The sequence below is a fragment of the Leuresthes tenuis genome, unplaced genomic scaffold, assembly GCF_036924035.1.
Source record: "Leuresthes tenuis unplaced genomic scaffold, fLeuTen1.0.hap1 SCAF_4, whole genome shotgun sequence".
Lineage (NCBI taxonomy): Eukaryota > Metazoa > Chordata > Actinopteri > Atheriniformes > Atherinopsidae > Leuresthes > Leuresthes tenuis.
Window position 1 is genome coordinate 30,890,225 of NW_027325358.1, and position 17,191 is coordinate 30,907,415.

At 41.8% G+C, this 17,191-nt stretch overlaps 1 non-coding gene across 1 annotated transcript; it reads right to left on the minus strand.

Annotated features, from left to right (window-relative positions):
- Nucleotides 1-7,657: 7,657 nt before the first annotated feature.
- Nucleotides 7,658-7,845, minus strand: LOC140306177 (U2 spliceosomal RNA). Its single transcript, XR_011915530.1, has one exon. It is a non-coding gene; the product is annotated as a U2 spliceosomal RNA (small nuclear RNA).
- Between the last annotated feature and the right edge of the window lie 9,346 nt (nt 7,846-17,191).

Genomic DNA, 17,191 nt, shown 5'->3' on the forward strand with positions numbered 1-17,191 from the left:
TGATCCCCATAAAACCAACCTGCTACTTGGTTTAAGTCACTAGATTCATGCATCTCCAAATTTCTGTGGAAAAACAAACCACCACGTATTAGTTTAAAAACCCTACAGAAGACCAAGGACAGTGGTGGATTAGATTTACCTAATTTTCAGCACTATTCCTTAGCCAATAGGTTACGGTATATATCAAAATGGTTTAAACCTAGCCCAATAGATGAACATGGATAAATATAGAACAAGCATTGTGTGATAATTTGGAAATCTCTGACCTGCCACTTATTAGTCAAAACGTAAAAAATCACAAATGTTTCAAAAGCATTAACATCAGCACCTCTCTGACAGCCTGGTGGGAATTTCTTAAAATAACAAAGTCTTCACTTGTCCCGTGTAAGCTTACACCCATCTGGAACAATCCTGACATCCTGCAAAACAAAAAAATGCTAAACTTTACTCTGTGGAAGATCAAAGGAATCAAACATCTGGAACATATAATCCAAAATGGACATTTTATTTCATTTGATGAGCTCATATCACAACATGAGATAGGCAGCAATAAATTCCTAGAATATCAACAACTTAAGTCTATAATAACAAAGAAATATATCCTCCACCAACCAGACTTACAACTCCCGATTAGGGTAGCAGAATTTCTAAGCATCTGCACCCCAAAACTACTATCAAAAATATATAAATTATTGTCTAAGATAGATGACACAATGTCTCTACCGTCCTCAAAATGGGAGGCAGATTTATCCATCAGTTCTAGTCATAGCTTCTGGCCACAAATATGTTTGAACACCTTCAGAATGACTCAAAATCCTAATTTACAGCTCATACAATACAAAATTCTTCATAGAACACACTATACAGCTTAAAGGATGTTCAGGATGGGTCTAACACACTCAAACATCTGCTCACATTGCACAGATAACACATCTGATGATTATGCACACGCTTTGTGGTTTTGTGCGCCTGTCCAGAAGTTCTGGCTTGAAGTCTGTGCGGACCTATCAACATGGCTAAAGTGTAGCATTCCTGCATGCCCCACACTGTGCATACTGGGTGACTTAGACAACATCAACGTGGAATTTAGCTTAGCACACATGATCCTCACAGTGTTATGTATAGCAAAGAAAACTATTCTCATGAACTGGAAAGCGAAGAACAATCTGTGTATTAACCAGTTTAGAAATCGCTCTGGGCGGTTGAGTGTGTGCTGGGGGGGGCTGTGTGGCTTCGGGCGTCTGGTGGTCTCTCGGATCGTGGGGACCGGTTTGGTCATTGCTAGGGGGCACTGTGTGTCAGGCTTGGAGGGCAGTTTTGGGGGCTTGCGGGTTGGGCTGTCTTGCGGTGTGGGGCGGGGTCCCTTAGGGGCCTTGGGGTGGTGGCTGCTGGCTCTGTACCGGGTGACCGGGCCGCTCTGGCGTGGGTGGTGGAGCTGGGCCTTGACCTGGTGGCTTGCCGCTGCCTTGTGCCCGGGGCGGGGCCCTGCCTGTGCCTGGGGGGTCTGGGTTGCCCTGGACATGCCACAGTATGCGTGGGTTGGTGCAGGTCCTGGTGCCGGGCTTGTTGCTCTGGGAACTCCAAGGTGTCCGCAGGTGGTTGTTTTTTTTAGGGTGTTGGGGCGTGCGGTGAGGGGGAGGGGGTCTGTGTGGGGGTGTGCTTTTCCCCTGTTGGGAGGGGCCTGGGGGGGCCTGGGTGATGGTGGGTCTCAGGCCCGGGCTGCTGCGACTGGTGTGACCGGGTGATTTGTTTGTTTGTTTGTTTGATTTTTGTTGTTGTTTGTTTGTTTTTGTAGAGGTCCTCCGGGGTGGGGTTGGGTTGAGTGGTGTGGGGCGGGATTGGTTCCTTCTGGGGGTACAGTAGCTCCCGGAATATGGTGACTGCAGGCCCCGAGCCTGATGGACATCAGGCCCTCCTGCCCTGTGTTGGGTCCCAGGTAGCGGGGATGCCTATTGCAGCCAGTCTCTGTAAACATAAACAATAAACATTTAAAAAACTTCCCTTGGCAAAGCAAATCTGTTTGGCATAAAGGTATTCAGACTACAATTCTGCTGCCAACAACACTAAACCTTTAGGAATCCGAGAATAAGCTTATTTTCACGAGTTCTACACAATTTCGGATTTTGATATAAAATGAATTCCTTCACTCAAACCAAGTTAAAACTGCTTTGTCCTTCATATTTATCCATGTCTAAATAGCTTTAAACAAAAAAGAACGTTGTACTTTGCAGGATAGGAAAGAACAACACTAAACCTTTTCAGGAATCCGAGAATAAGCGTCGTTTGACGAGTTCTACACAATATCGGATTTTGATATAAAATGAATTCCTTCACTCAAACCAAGTTAAAACTGCTTTGTACTTCATATTTATCCATGTCTAAATAGCTTTAAACAAAAACAAACGTAGTACTTTTCAGGATAGGAAACAACAACACTAAATTTTTTCAGGAATTCAAGAATAAGCTTCTTTTCACGAGTTCTACACAATTCCGGATTTTGATATAAAATTAATTCCTTCACTCAAACCAAGTTAAAACTGCTTTGTCCTTCATATTTATCCATGTCTAAATAGCTTTAAACAAAAAAGAACGTTGTACTTTGCAGGATAGGAAAGAACAACACTAAACCTTTAGGAATCCGAGAATAAGCTTATTTTCACGAGTTCTACACAATTTCAGATTTTGTTATAAAATGAATTCCTTCACTCAAACCAAGTTAAAACTGCTTTGTCCTTCATATTTTTGCATGTCTAAATAGGTTTCAGGCATAAAATTCTTCATATTACCCTGTATGTGAAAGAAGCATACTTGTGATGGAGCAATACACTCCTTTTGGGTAACCTAAACTGATGGTTGGGGAGGAAAGTTAGAAGAACAATCAACTATCAACCAAAGACAGATGACGTGATGAGCGGGCAATATAACTGTGTGTTTTTACTTCAGTGGTCATAGCAACTCTGTATTCTGTACTGTGTTGTTCTCTCTTTCAAGATATTATTATTAAAGCCTCTTATCTCCTCAGAAGAAAATAACTGACTCTGTGCGTTACTAAATTTCCACCACAATTTTGGCGTCACGAACAGGATCCCTCGACTGGTGTCTCTGGACCGGATCGCAGTGCATGGCCAGCCTGGACTGAAGTAGCTGTTCCAGCCTCATACCTCCAAGGCCTTTTCTGAGAGAGAGGACTGGCAGGTCCTTTTCCTGAATACCAGCGCTGGGATCATTTTTGAAATATGATAGTCTGAGACGATAGGACTGCTTTTTAGTTTTTATTTGAATAAAAGAGGGTTTCCCGGTTGTGTCATTAGTGAGACAGAGATTTCACGGGTAAGTGAAACTTTTGAAGCAGTCCGAAGAAGTGTGAAGTACTCCGAAGAAGTGTGAGTACAGATTAAGGTCCTCATTGGAGACGTCCTTTGAGTGAAGGAATATATTTCCCCATTCCAAGTCTGAGAATGGGAAACAGTAGGTCTCAGACTTTTGACCCTACCGGGGGACCTGAGCATGATGAAATGAAAAAGACATATGGTCCAGAGGTTTTCCACCTGAAGGTTCTTTTAGTATGTTAGAAATAAGAAAATTAGAAGAAAAGTTTTGCAAATATGAGAAAGAGATGAAGCAAAAAAAAGAAAATTAAGTTTAAATAAGAAGTAAGAAAGGTATAGAATTTTGGAAAAAATAAAGTGTATTAAGAGAAAGAAAGGAAAATGTTAAACAAATGCCATGACGGAATGATGATAATAATTTAGTATTAGCTGTGCCGGATCCAGACCTGGACTCCTGCCCTCCACGACGCCTGCAACAACAACAGCCAGCCCTGCCACAAGCCTCTGGCTCTCGGGAAGAAGGGACTTCTTCCATCCTCCCTCGGGAAGAAATTGAGGTCTGATGATGAGGAAAAGGAAGACGTTTGGTTCTCCAGCGTACCTGCCCAAGAACTTTTAACGCAAGTGACAAAAATCCTTTACCCACAATCTGGACTTCAGAGATCTAAACGTGAGAAAAAACAAAACCAGATTCAAACCATGCCTATGGTTAAAGTTGCAGTTCCCACTGGACCATTACTGGTTTATCGACCCTGGACTGAGACTGACATCATGGAAGCATAACAATGCTTACCAGATCCAGAGATTTCTGGACCCCATTTTGCTGACGAGTTGCGAGATTTCTGCGCACAATTCTGCCTGACTGGGGTTGAATTGCGTCGCATATTGGCAAAAAAGTTCAAACCGACCGACCTCGGCAAAATAGAGGCCAGTATGCTACAACTGGATTTGCGACCTACCAACAGTGAACGAGGACATAATGATAACGCTCAATATGAAGCAGCCATCCAAAGACTGTGTCAAGCCATCACCACTCAATTTCCAACCAAAATCAATATGTCCCACATTTACACCTGCAAACAGAAACCTGGTGAAGGGACTGATGATTTTGTACACCGCATCCTTGAGAAAGTCAGCAAGCACAGCGGTCATCAGAGACCAAGGGATTTGGGTAATGAATCAGGACCATGGGAGAGTATTGCATGCAATGGAATGTCCGACCATAGTTGGTAAAAAGCGGGTAAGAAAAGGTTAAAATACCCGACTGTACACAATCAATAGTGGGAGCGTATGTGTTCGGCTACAAGAAGGTGTGAAAGTCCGACCATGGTTTGTAAAAAGCGGGTAAGACAAGGTGCGAATGCCTGACAATGTATGATCAAAAGAGGGAGCGGAGGTGTTCGGCTGCAAGGTCTGAATTTCCAACCATAATTTGTAAACACCGTTGAAGAAAAGCCTCGAAAGCCCGACTATACACCATCAAAAGCGGGAGCAGAGGTGTTCAGCTGCACACAATCAGGTTTTTGCAAATTATGATCTGACATTCACACATGCTTTTGATGATGTATGGTTGGGCATTCGCACCTTTTTTTACCCATTTTTCAGGAATTATGGGTGGACATTCACACCTTCTTGCAGCTGAACACCTCCTCTCCCGCATATGATCATGTGCGGTTTGATATTCGAAAATTTTCTTTCATGTTTTCTAGCAATTATTGATGGACATTCAGACATTCTTGCAGCTGAACCCCTCTGCTCCCGCTTCTGATGGTGTATAGTCGGGCTTTCGAGCCTTTTCTTCCCCGGTTTTTACAAATTATGGTTGGACATTCAGACCTTCTTTTAGCCGAAAACCTCCGCTCCCTCTTTTGATCATACATTGTTGGGCATTCGCACCTTTTCTTACCCGCTATTTACAAAAAATGGTCGGCCATTCACACCTTGTAGCCGAACACATTCGCTCCCGCTATTGATTGTGTACAGTCGGGTATTTTAACCAACTACGGTCGGACATTCACACCTTCTTATGGCGGAACACCTCCGCTCCCTCTTTTGATGGTGTATGTTCGGGCATTCGAACCTTTTCTTACCCGCTTTTTACAAACTATGCTCTTACATTCAAACCTTCTTGTAGCCTAACACATCCAGTCCTGCTTTTGATGATGTATGGTTGGGCATTCGCACCTTTTTTTTTACCCATTTTTGAGGAATTATGGGTGGACATTCACACCTTCTTGCAGCTGAACACCTCCTCTCCCACTTATGATCATGTGCGGTTGGATATTCGAAAATTTTTTTTCATGTTTTCTAGCAATTATTGATGGACATTCAGACCTTCTTGCAGTTGAACACCTCCGCTCCCGCTTTTGATGGTGTATAGTTGGGCTTCTGAGCCTTTTTCTTCCCCGGTTTTTACAAATTATGGTTGGACATTTAGACCTTCTTGCAGCCGAAAACCTCCGTTCCCTCTTTTGATCATACATTGTCGGGCATTCGCACCTTTTCTTACCCGCTTTTTACCAATTATGGTCGGATATTCACACCTTCTTACAGCGGAAAACCTCCGCTCCCTTTTTTGGTCTGGCAATACTACCTTTTCTTACCCGTTTTTGAGTAATTATGGCTGGACATTCACAGCTTCTTGCAGCCGAACACCTCTTCTCCCGCTTTTGATGATGAATGGTCCGGCATTCTTACCTTTTCTAACACATTTTTCAGCAATTATTGTCGGTCATTCACACCTTTCTCATCAGCTTTTTGCAAATTATGATCTGACATTCACACCTACTTGCAGCCGAACACCTCGGCTTCCGCTTTTGATGGTGTATATTTTGGCATTCGAACCTTTTCTTACCCGCTTTTTACCAACTATGGTCGGACATTCACACCTTCTTACAGCGGAACACCTCCGCTCCCTCTTTTGATGGTGTATGTTCTGGCATTCGAACCTTTTCTTACCCACTTTCTACAAACTATGCTCGGACATTCACACCTTCTTGCAGCGAAACACCTCCGCTCCCTCTTTTGATTGTGTATGTACGGGCATTCGAACCTTTTCTTACCCGCCTTTTACAAACTATGGTCGGACATTCAAACCTTCTTGTGGCCGAACACATCCACTTCTGCTTTTGATGATGTATAGTTGGGCATTCACGTCTTTTCTTACCCATTTTTCAGTAATTATTGGTGGACTTTCACACCTTCTTGTAGCCGAACAACTCCGCTTCCGCTATTGATTGTGTACAGTCGGGTTTTTTAACCTTTTCTTACCCGCTTTTTACCAACTATGGCCGGACATTCGCAGCATCTTACAGCGGAACACCTCCGCTCCCTCTTTTGATGGTGTATGTTCGGACATTCGCACCTTGTCTTACCCGCTTTTTATAAAATTTAGTCGAACATTCACACCTTTTTGCAGCCGAACACAGTTTTTTGCAGCCGAATTTGGGCATTCGAACCTTTTCATACCCACTTTTTACCAACTATGGTCGGACATTCACACCGTCTTACAGCGGAACACCTCCGCTCCCTCTTTTGATGGTGTATGTTCGGGCATTCGAACCTTTTCTTACCCGCTTTTTACAAACTATGCTCGGACATTCAAACCTTCTTGTAGCCGAACACATCCACTCCTGCTTTTGATGATGTATGGTTGGGCATTCGAACCTACTTGTTGCCCGCTTTTCATTAATTATGGGTGGACATTCACACCTTGTCGCAGCCAAACACCTCCGCTCCCTGTTTTGATCATGTATGGTTGGACATTCGCACCTTTTCTCACCCGCATTTTGCAAACTATGGTCGGCCATTCACAGCTTCCTCTCCACCATACTTGTATGGTGGGATATTCACACCCACTTGCATCCGAAGACCTCCGCCCCCACTTTTGTTGATATTTAGCCGATCATTCGCACCTTACCCGCTTTTGGCCAACTATGGCCTTCTTGCAGCCAAAAACCTCTGATCTCGCTTTTGATGATGTAAGGTTGGGCATTCAGACCTTGCTTCACCTGCTTTTCATCAAATATAGTCGGACATTCACACCTTCTTGCAGCCGAACACTTCCGCTCCACCTTTTAGTTTTCTATGGGGCATTCACACCTTTTTTTACACCGCATTTTATAAAAACACCACAGGAACACCGTATTGAGGCTTTGTTCTGACCGCTCATTCGGTGTCGCGTTTCTTTCAAGCAATTCTCCTGGTTAGCCCGCACTCGGCTCGCTCCCAGAGCCGTGTTAAAGTCTGCTTCGCATTCACTCTCTTTTCTCAGCAGATTAAAAGAAACTTCCATCCTGCACCGCTGTTTGCTTTTTCACAAGAGCAGAGGAGAGCGCACCGTTCCCAGCGGCACTGCAGTACCTGGTCGATGCTTGGAGTGAACGGAGCAAGCTCCTTTTTCAACTCCTATTGATAAAAATCCATTTAATATGTAGTCCTTGCATAGACATATCACATATTAAACTGATAAGTACAGATACTACACTTGATCTTAGCCAAAAGGCCGAGAAGCGATATCTGTCCACTGGTTCACGTCCGAGGGCCCTTCCTGGCACAATGCGCACTTGTAGCGGTGTTCTTTTTATGGCTATAGTGTCACTTTGCACCTCCGCCCACCCGCTGCACTGAGCACTCTTCAGCCCTTTTAAATGGTATAACTTTACACTACCACACGCTCCAGCGAGCACCATTCAAGCAACAACTTTGCACTCCAGCTTCGAACATCGGCACAAGTAAGGCGACTCTACTCAGAGAAGTCACTCTGCACAGTAACAAGATTTCTTTTGCACAGACAGAAAGGGCTTCATCCGCAAAGGTAAAGCCTGCCAAAAATAGAAACAACTCATTAGTGCTGCTCAACGTTGTACTTTGCAGTAAAAGAAAGAGCAAATCTAAAGTTTCAGGAATCCGAGAATAAGCTTACTTTCATGAGTTCTTCACGATTTCGGATTTTGCTATAAAATGAATTCCTTCACTCAAACTAAATTAAAACTGCTAAACCGCTAATCTGTTACATACAAGGCAGATGTCAAATTCACCGAAATAGGATCTAAGGGTATTTGGCCAATCGAGCTGTAGCAGCTTCGGTAAAAGAGTATAAGTTGAAGAGTTTGTGAATAAAGGTGTGCGCACACATAGTGAGTTGTATGAAAATAGGCAGGGAGCAATGCCGGCTGGGGTATATGTTCTTGTATGTTGTCTGACTGTTTGATTTGAATGTGTTGCGTAAGTGTTCTGTTGAATGTTACATGTTTGGGCTTTGACACGCTTCACTGTGGCTGTTAACTGTGTGGTGTGTCCTGAAATGTTATATGTTTGGGCTGTGTGACATGCTTAATGCTTTTCAGTAGCAACCCACTTATTCATATATAGCAACTGACAACATAAGAAGTCCGGACATACTTTGATAGTAGTTGTAGAAGTATCCTTATTGATAATAGATAAACTAATTCATAGTGATAGAACAGTAGATGAACAGGTGCCTGCACATGTCTCATGAAAATAAAATGGGTGTATGATTGCTGACGGCAGAGCAATACTGCCAAACTTATGAGTTCTTGTGGCAAACTTGATTCAGTGTCTTGACGTGTATACGCTGTTTCGCTGACTTGTCACAAGAAACAAAGTGTGTTTGATAAGATCCGACCATTTTATTACGGGAGGATCAGTATGTATGGATTCTGATGTGACTGATAAACCCATTCGTATCTTAAGCATAATCTAATACGTGAGACAACGCCCTGGCACACAATCAAAAAAAAAAAGAGAGAGAGCGGTTTTGTGTCCCCACAGTCCATAATGTAGAAAAGAGAGAAAAAAGCCTTTCTGATTTGGTGTGTGTGCTCACAGTGCAGAGTGTAGAGAAAAGAGAGAAAAGAAAGCCGTTTTGGTGTCACGGGTGTTGTGACTTACACACACACATTTCTGAATTGAGAAAGGAAATTATTTTAGAGAAAGCACTAGAGTTTAGATCCCACATTTGTTGATAGGCATTCATTTAATTTTTCTTTTAATCAGTTTTAAAGTGAATACTAACTGAGAAATGAAAAAGGTGAAGAGTTTAGAAGCTTGGTTCAAGAGCAAAACTTGGTTTATGATCAGCTGAGTCTCTAAACAGAACAGCAAAGGGCTTCATCGAATATTTAAAAAAGATTCAGATTGTTAGAATATCCAGAATTTATAGGAATGGTGGTGATTACTCTTATTTTCTAGAATGGAAATAACTGCACCATGTCTGTTTTATGAATTTAAGGGGCTAAAAAGTTTTGTTCTCGTTTTTCTATGATTAACCGAATGTATGTGAGAGGCCAAACAGACAGAAGGGTTACGGCCGAGCGCTGGACCTTCCAAAAAAGATGAGACAGGCTGGACCTGTGCCATACTAGTTAAGACCTGCCTGTGGATAACAGGTTCTTTAAACTCTCACACACACAAACTCACACACGTTTGCACACATACACCCATACACACACACATTCTTGAACTTGCTGCAAGATTAAACATTTGCATTAACTGACTCCAGCAACTCTGAGTCTCATTGAGAGACTTTTCTCAACAATTGGGTCCTCAAACCAGATCTCAACGTTTTTTCCGCTTTCCAGGGTCGGAGCTGAAACCGTGCACGGGGGAGTCCAGTACTCCTAATGAAAGACCCCCTGCTGAATTGCGGTAATTAGGGGCCAGTGTCCACTGAAAGGGGGAAAAAGGGACGAGATCGTACTTTTGAATCAATGGCCAGAAGCCATTGGCAGTGCAGGCATCAACAATAATGGTGTTATTTCACCCATTAACACTTAAGGTACCTCATGCAGTGGCTGTGATATGGTTACTTAACAAAATATCTTTACCAGACATCTCTCCTACATAACAGTTCTTCTTTCACAGCCACACCTTGTTGTCACACTGCTACCTACCCCACAGATGGAAAGCCTCATGATTGCATGTCAGAAATAACCATCAGTGTTTTACCCAGGCCAGACTTAACTGATATACGTTATGAAAATGCAGAAATAACTATATTTATTCAACAGGTCAAGCAAAAAACCCTGATGGCACAAATGCTACAGGATTTGCAGTAGTAACAGAAACTGAAGTTTTCTTAAAACAACCACTACCAAAAAATTACTCTGTTCAAGCAGTCGAATTGGTAGCTTTAACTGAAGCTTGTAAATTAAATAACAAAAAGGTTGTTAACGTTTACACTGACAGTCAGTATGCCTTCTCAACTGTACATGTGTTAACACAGCATTGGAAAAACAGGTATGTTGACATCCACAGCTAAATGTATAAACTACAAATATTTTAGCATTATTAGATGTTATTCAATTGCCATCTACAATAGACTCGTATGAATGACCGGAAGGAAAACCATACTGCCAAAGAATTTGTTTAAATATGCTGCAGTATTGAGCCACGCACCATGTCATGTCTCAACAGGAGGGATGGAAGCAATAATGAACAAGGTTTTTACAGCATATGGTTTTACTAATTATTGAATTTTTTTTTTTAGAATAAATAAATGAATAAAGTTTTGTCTAGCAGGTCAAATATGTGCAAAATACATTCCACAGGGCAATCTAAGACCAAAACGAAGATAATTCCCTAAGCCAGTGTATCTTTTTCAACATATTTGTTTGGATTTCATTATTTCATTATTGTGTAGATTTCATTGAACTAAATTAATGTTAAGGGAAACGATTCTGCTCAGTGACAACAGAGGTTTTTACCAAATGGTCTGAAATATTTCCATGTGCACAAGCAGATGCACTCTCAGTAGCAAAATCACGCGTAAAATAACTCATTTCTAGATTTGAAATTCCTGAAAAGATCTTCAGTGATAATTTGACACACTTTGTAAACTATGTCATCTCACTGATGGCAAAGAACTTAAAATAGATCTTAGAAACCACTGTGATATAGAAGGTTTCGCTAACACATTGGAATTGTTTTACTATTTACATATGCATGTGCAGTGAAGAATTGCTTGCTGCTGATAAATGCAAAGAAGAACAGCTTACACATAGATGCTCACATATAGGCTGCTGAATGCAATGAAGACCTGCTTATCCAGTAAAGTTCAATGTCAATGTGTAATATTCAATTAGGATTTGCAAAACAGTGAAGTTAAACAATGAATGGGTCCATAGTCGGTATGAGAAGACTACAGGAATATTTACCTGGGTGTACGTTCAAACAGAGATGAGAAAATTGCGATAAATTATTGTTTGTTTGTTTGTTAGTATGTATATGAATGTTATGTGTATAAACTGTGTTGAGTTGTAGTTACTCAGTAGTGTCTCAGTGAAACAACCGACGGGGGAAGCCTTGCGGTGACAACAAAAGCAGTGTTTTACTGATCAGTCAAGTTGCTCCAGTGTACTCCATACAAACTGGTTGGCTACTGAAGGGATAGAAAATGGGGAATACTTGTTTTAAAGCAAACAAGGAATTAGATGGGAAAAATACATGTTTTAACAGGACCCAGACAATATTATATAGATGTCGCCACTGAAGTAAAGAACATTTACGTGGGATGGTGTGAGGGTCCTCGTTTGGCTGACGTTCGCTGATATGCTCGCCATGCTCAGAACCAAGTTGAGACGCGTAAGACAACCAAAAGGGACAAGTGTGAAAAGGAGCTGCATTTGGCAACCATGACCATGTATTACGCAGTTGGTGTAAACAGAGGACGAGGCCGAAGTCGAAGACGTGGACGTGTGGGAGAGGAGGTCGAAATGGGCGACGCCAGAGCTATGATCCGAATATTTGTTTTTACTGTGGCCAGACTGGACACTGGAAGAAGGACTGTCCACAGCTAAAAAGTGATGAAATTGGGCAAAAGGCTGACTGAGGGTGGGAGGCAGGTTCTGGACGTCACGCGGCAGCGGAGCCTCCACTAATGGGTGATAGCACAAACACACTCACACATTTTTCCTGCTCTGTGTAGTGAAGCAACGCTTGCCGACTGTGATTCACGTAGTAAAGTTTTGCATGCTATTTCCGTCCTAGAGCAAAGATATTTCTCTCAGAATATAGGAACTTATGTTCATCAGTAGTGACGTCAGGGGAGTTTGATTGCCCTCCAAAGTTAAGTGGAAACCACGTTTACTGTATGTCTGCATCAGGCCAGGTTGTGAAGGAGAAAATGACAATGCCCATTGCGTGTTGTCACTCCCGATGAGCTCTCCTTCAAACACTCATTTTTGTTATCAGAGTTGTGTCCCATTAACCTGATGGGCTGTGATCTCATGTGTAAATTAGGCATTATTTTAACTTCTACACCAGAGGGTGTTAAGGTTATGTTACAGCCTGACAAAGTTTTCACAGCAGTGCAGTTTGATTCATCGGCACTTACATATGCTTATGAGTGGAAACTTCCCAGCTCTCCTTTTTCACAACAACTAGTGGAAGAAGCAAAAGCGTTAGTTTCACCCCTTTCTGATTTCATGCAACCTACTGATTTGCACTGCACATCACACATTTCTTTGGGGCCTGACAATGACTATGAGAAGAAGTGAAAAAATATGTGCGCCTACTTTATTGGCTGTGTCGCTCACTCCAGAGCACTTCGATTTTTTTAATGTTTGTGGTACTCGCCCTCACATTTCCTTGGCCAAACGTACACACAGGCAGTGACAAGGTGTGGGAGAGTTTGTTGCTACATGTCAGAAAGAAATGGAGTGGACCGTTTCACCTGCTGATCCAAATTTGATGTTTTCTGAACGATTGTCAGCATACAAAAAAAACATTTTTGAGTACAATGCATTGTCAAAGAACTGTGGACTTAATTCCTACCACAGAATCACATTTTGAAGCATGTTTTTTATCTGAAACAGATTTGTCTTCGATACCCATGTTGGCTGAAGTGCCCAATGATCTTTGGGCTAAGAGCAAATATGATGTGGGGTTGATAAAAGGCTGTGAACCAGTAATTGTCACCCCTAAATCAGACTTTTGTCCATGTAAAAAACAATACCCTTTTAAGCCTGAAGCAATTAAAGGGATTAAACCTGTTTTTCAATCTTTTCAGAAAACAGGCGTTATTGTTCCTTTTGAAAATTCACCTGTGCTTACTCCATTGATTCCTGTTAAAAAGATTAAAGATGCTGGCCAGCCAGATGAATGGCGTTTTGTACAGGACCTCCAAGCGGTGAATGCTGCAGTTCAGCCACATGCTCCTACTGTGCCCAACCCACACACTATTTTGTCTCAAATTACATCAGATGCACAGTTTTTCTCAGTGGTTGACTTGTCGCCAGTGCACCCTGATAGCCCATTTTGGTTTGCTTTTTAGTTTGAAGGGAGATCTTGGACTTTTACCCGGTTATGCCAGGGGTACTGTGAAAGTCCCACTATTTACAATGCTGCCCTCAAAGCTAGTCTGGATTAACTTCAATCAACCACAGGCTCTGCTCTTTTGCAGTATGTGGATGACATCCTTTTATGTAGTCCATCTAAACAACAGTGTGAAAAAGACAGTGAATCTGTTGAAACATCTTCATTCTTATGGCCATAATGCCAGCCTTTCTAATTTACAGTTTGTACAGGACGAAGTCACCTTTTTGGGTCATGTGATTTCTAAGGATGGGGGCTCACTTTCTCCTAAACGTGTTGCTGCAGTTCAGATCATTCCTAAACCGGTTACTAAAAAACAGCTTATGTCATTCTTAGGTATAACATCTTACTGCAGGAACTTTATTCCTAACTACTCTTTTCTCGAAGCTCTCTTAGGTGCTCTTATCCATGGTAAAGGCCTCCAGTCAGCTGATCGTGTTCCATGGACTCCTGAGGCTGAATCAGCCTTTAGTCAGCTTAAGCTGGCTCTTCAAACAGCACCAACACTTGGCATTCCAGATCCTCATAAACCTTTCATACAGGCAGTTGATGAGAAGCATGGTTGTATGACATCTGTTCTTATGCAGGAACATGGGGCAGGCAAAGGCCAGTGGCTCATTTCTCAGCAAAACTGGACTCTGTGGCTGCAGGCCTGCCTGGTTGTCTTCGTGTTGTTGCAGCTGCAGAGAAAGCTGTCCTGGCCTCCCAAGATATTGTGGGCTACGCTAATTTGACTGTTTTGGTTCCTCATGCTGTTGCCATTATTCTTCTCGAGCAGAAAACTTCACATCTTTCAACTGCTCGTTGGCTCAGATACACCTCTGTGATATGCCAAATGTCACTGTTAAACGTTGTACTGTTCTGAATCCTGCTACTTTGCTTCCGACTCCTGAGGATGGGGAGCCTCATGACTGTGAAGCTGTTTTGGAACAAGTTTGTACACCCCGACCTGATCTTTTAGAGACTCCTCTTCCAAACTCTGACATGAAAAAATATGTGCGCCTACTTTATTGACTCCAGAGCACTTCGATTTTTTTAATATTTGTGGTACTCGACCTCACATTTCCTTGGCCAAACGTACACACTGGCAGTGACAAGGTGTGGGAGAGTTTGTTGCTACATGTCAGAAAGAAATGGAGTGGACTGTTTCACCTGCTGATCCAAATTTGATGTTTTCTGAACGATTGTCAGCATACAAAAAAACATTTTTGAGTACAATGCATTGTCAAAGAACTGTGGACTTAATTCCTACCACAGAATCACATTTTGAAGCATGTTTTTTATCTGAAACAGATTTGTCTTCGATACCCATGTTGGCTGAAGTGCCCAATGATCTTTGGGCTAAGAGCAAATATGATGTGGGGTTGATAAAAGGCTGTGAACCAGTAATTGTCACCCCTAAATCAGACTTTTGTCCATGTAAAAAACAATACCCTTTTAAGCCTGAAGCAATTAAAGGGATTAAACCTGTTTTTCAATCTTTTCAGAAAACAGGCGTTATTGTTCCTTTTGAAAATTCACCTGTGCTTACTCCATTGTTTCCTGTTAAAAAGATTAAAGATGCTGGCCAGCCAGATGAATGGCGTTTTGTACAGGACCTCCAAGCGGTGAATGCTGCAGTTCAGCCACATGCTCCTACTGTGCCCAACCCACACACTATTTTGTCTCAAATTACATCAGATGCACAGTTTTTCTCAGTGGTTGACTTGTCGCCAGTGCACCCTGATAGCCCATTTTGGTTTGCTTTTTAGTTTGAAGGGAGATCTTGGACTTTTACCCGGTTATGCCAGGGGTACTGTGAAAGTCCCACTATTTACAATGCTGCCCTCAAAGCTAGTCTGGATTAACTTCAATCAACCACAGGCTCTGCTCTTTTGCAGTATGTGGATGACATCCTTTTATGTAGTCCATCTAAACAACAGTGTGAAAAAGACCAAATGACTCAAATAACTTTCTTGCTTTCAAAATTTTTCCTCTAGTGACGCTGACTTAGAGAGGGATGAAGATAATCATGTTTAATTGTTCATGTTTTGATTGTTTATCATTGGAGCCTTTATTACTATGATGCCTGCATTTTAAACTCACGTTGTGTGCAAATGCAGGCTGATGTTTTACAGATAAAGTTATTATTTTCCTTGTTTCTTTTGGGTTGATTAATATAATGGTATTATTATAATCAAAAGGGAGGAATGTAATGGAAAATAATTCTTATATGCATTGTATTGAGTGTTACTGTGTATAACCTGCAAATGACCGAGCTGCAAGGTACCACCCTGCCCTGTTTTCTTAAATTCCTCTTTACAATGGTGGGCTTGTTATAATGAGATAGCTGCACTTTAGGGGGGACAGGGTTAGGCTGGTATTTACGAGTGTGTCTGGGTAACCTCAACTGATGGTTGGGGAGGAAAGTTAGAAGAACAATCAATTATACCCAAAAACAGATGACGTGATGAGCGGGCAATATAACTGTGTGTTTTTGCTTCAGTGGTCAGAGCAACTCTGTATTCTGTACTGTGTTGTTCTCTCTTGCAAGATATTATTATTAAAGCCTCTTATCTCCTCACAAGAAAATAACTGACTCCCCAAATGCAAGTGTCAGGACAAATGATCAAACTTCTCCAAGCTTCAGTCTGCAGAGAAGTACAAGACAGGGTTGCTCACTTTCTCCCTCACTTTTTGCTATTTTCATCAAACCTTAAGCAGCTGCTATCAGACAAGATAGAAATATTAAAGACAACCAACCCCAAAATATTGAGCATAAAATAAGTCTTTATGCTGATGATGTATTACTTTTCCTTCAGAACTCACAGACGTCTCTCACTCACACGATCACACTCATAAATAAATTCTCAGCACTTTCTGACTACTCTATCAATTGGTCTAAGACCACAGTTCTGCCCATTAACTGTAGGGTCCAGAATATACCTGCGATCACTTTACAGTCAGGAAATATTAGATATTTAGGCATAAACATTTCCTCCAGGCTCTCAGAGCTAACAAAGCTAATTTATGTGCAATTATTAAAGACAGTAGAGGACAATCTCTCTCGTTGCAAGTCCTTACCTATATCAATTATGGGGAGAGTTACAACCATTAAAATGATGATACTACCAAAAGTTAACTATTTGTTCTCAATGATCCCCATAAAACCAACCTGCTACTTGGTTTAAGTCACTAGATTCATGCATCTCCAAATTTCTGTGGAAAAACAAACCACCACGTATTAGTTTAAAAACCCTACAGAAGACCAAGGACAGTGGTGGATTAGATTTACCTAATTTTCAGCACTATTCCTTAGCCAATAGGTTACGGTATATATCAAAATGGTTTAAACCTAACCCAATAGATGAACATGGATAAATATAGAACAAGCATTGCGTGATAATCTGGAAATCTCTGACCTGCCACTTATTAGTCAAAACGTAAAAAATCACAAATGTTTCAAAAGCATTAACATCAGCACCTCTCTGACAGCCTGGTGGGAATTTCTTAAAATAACAAAGTCTTCACTTGTCCCGTGTAAGCTT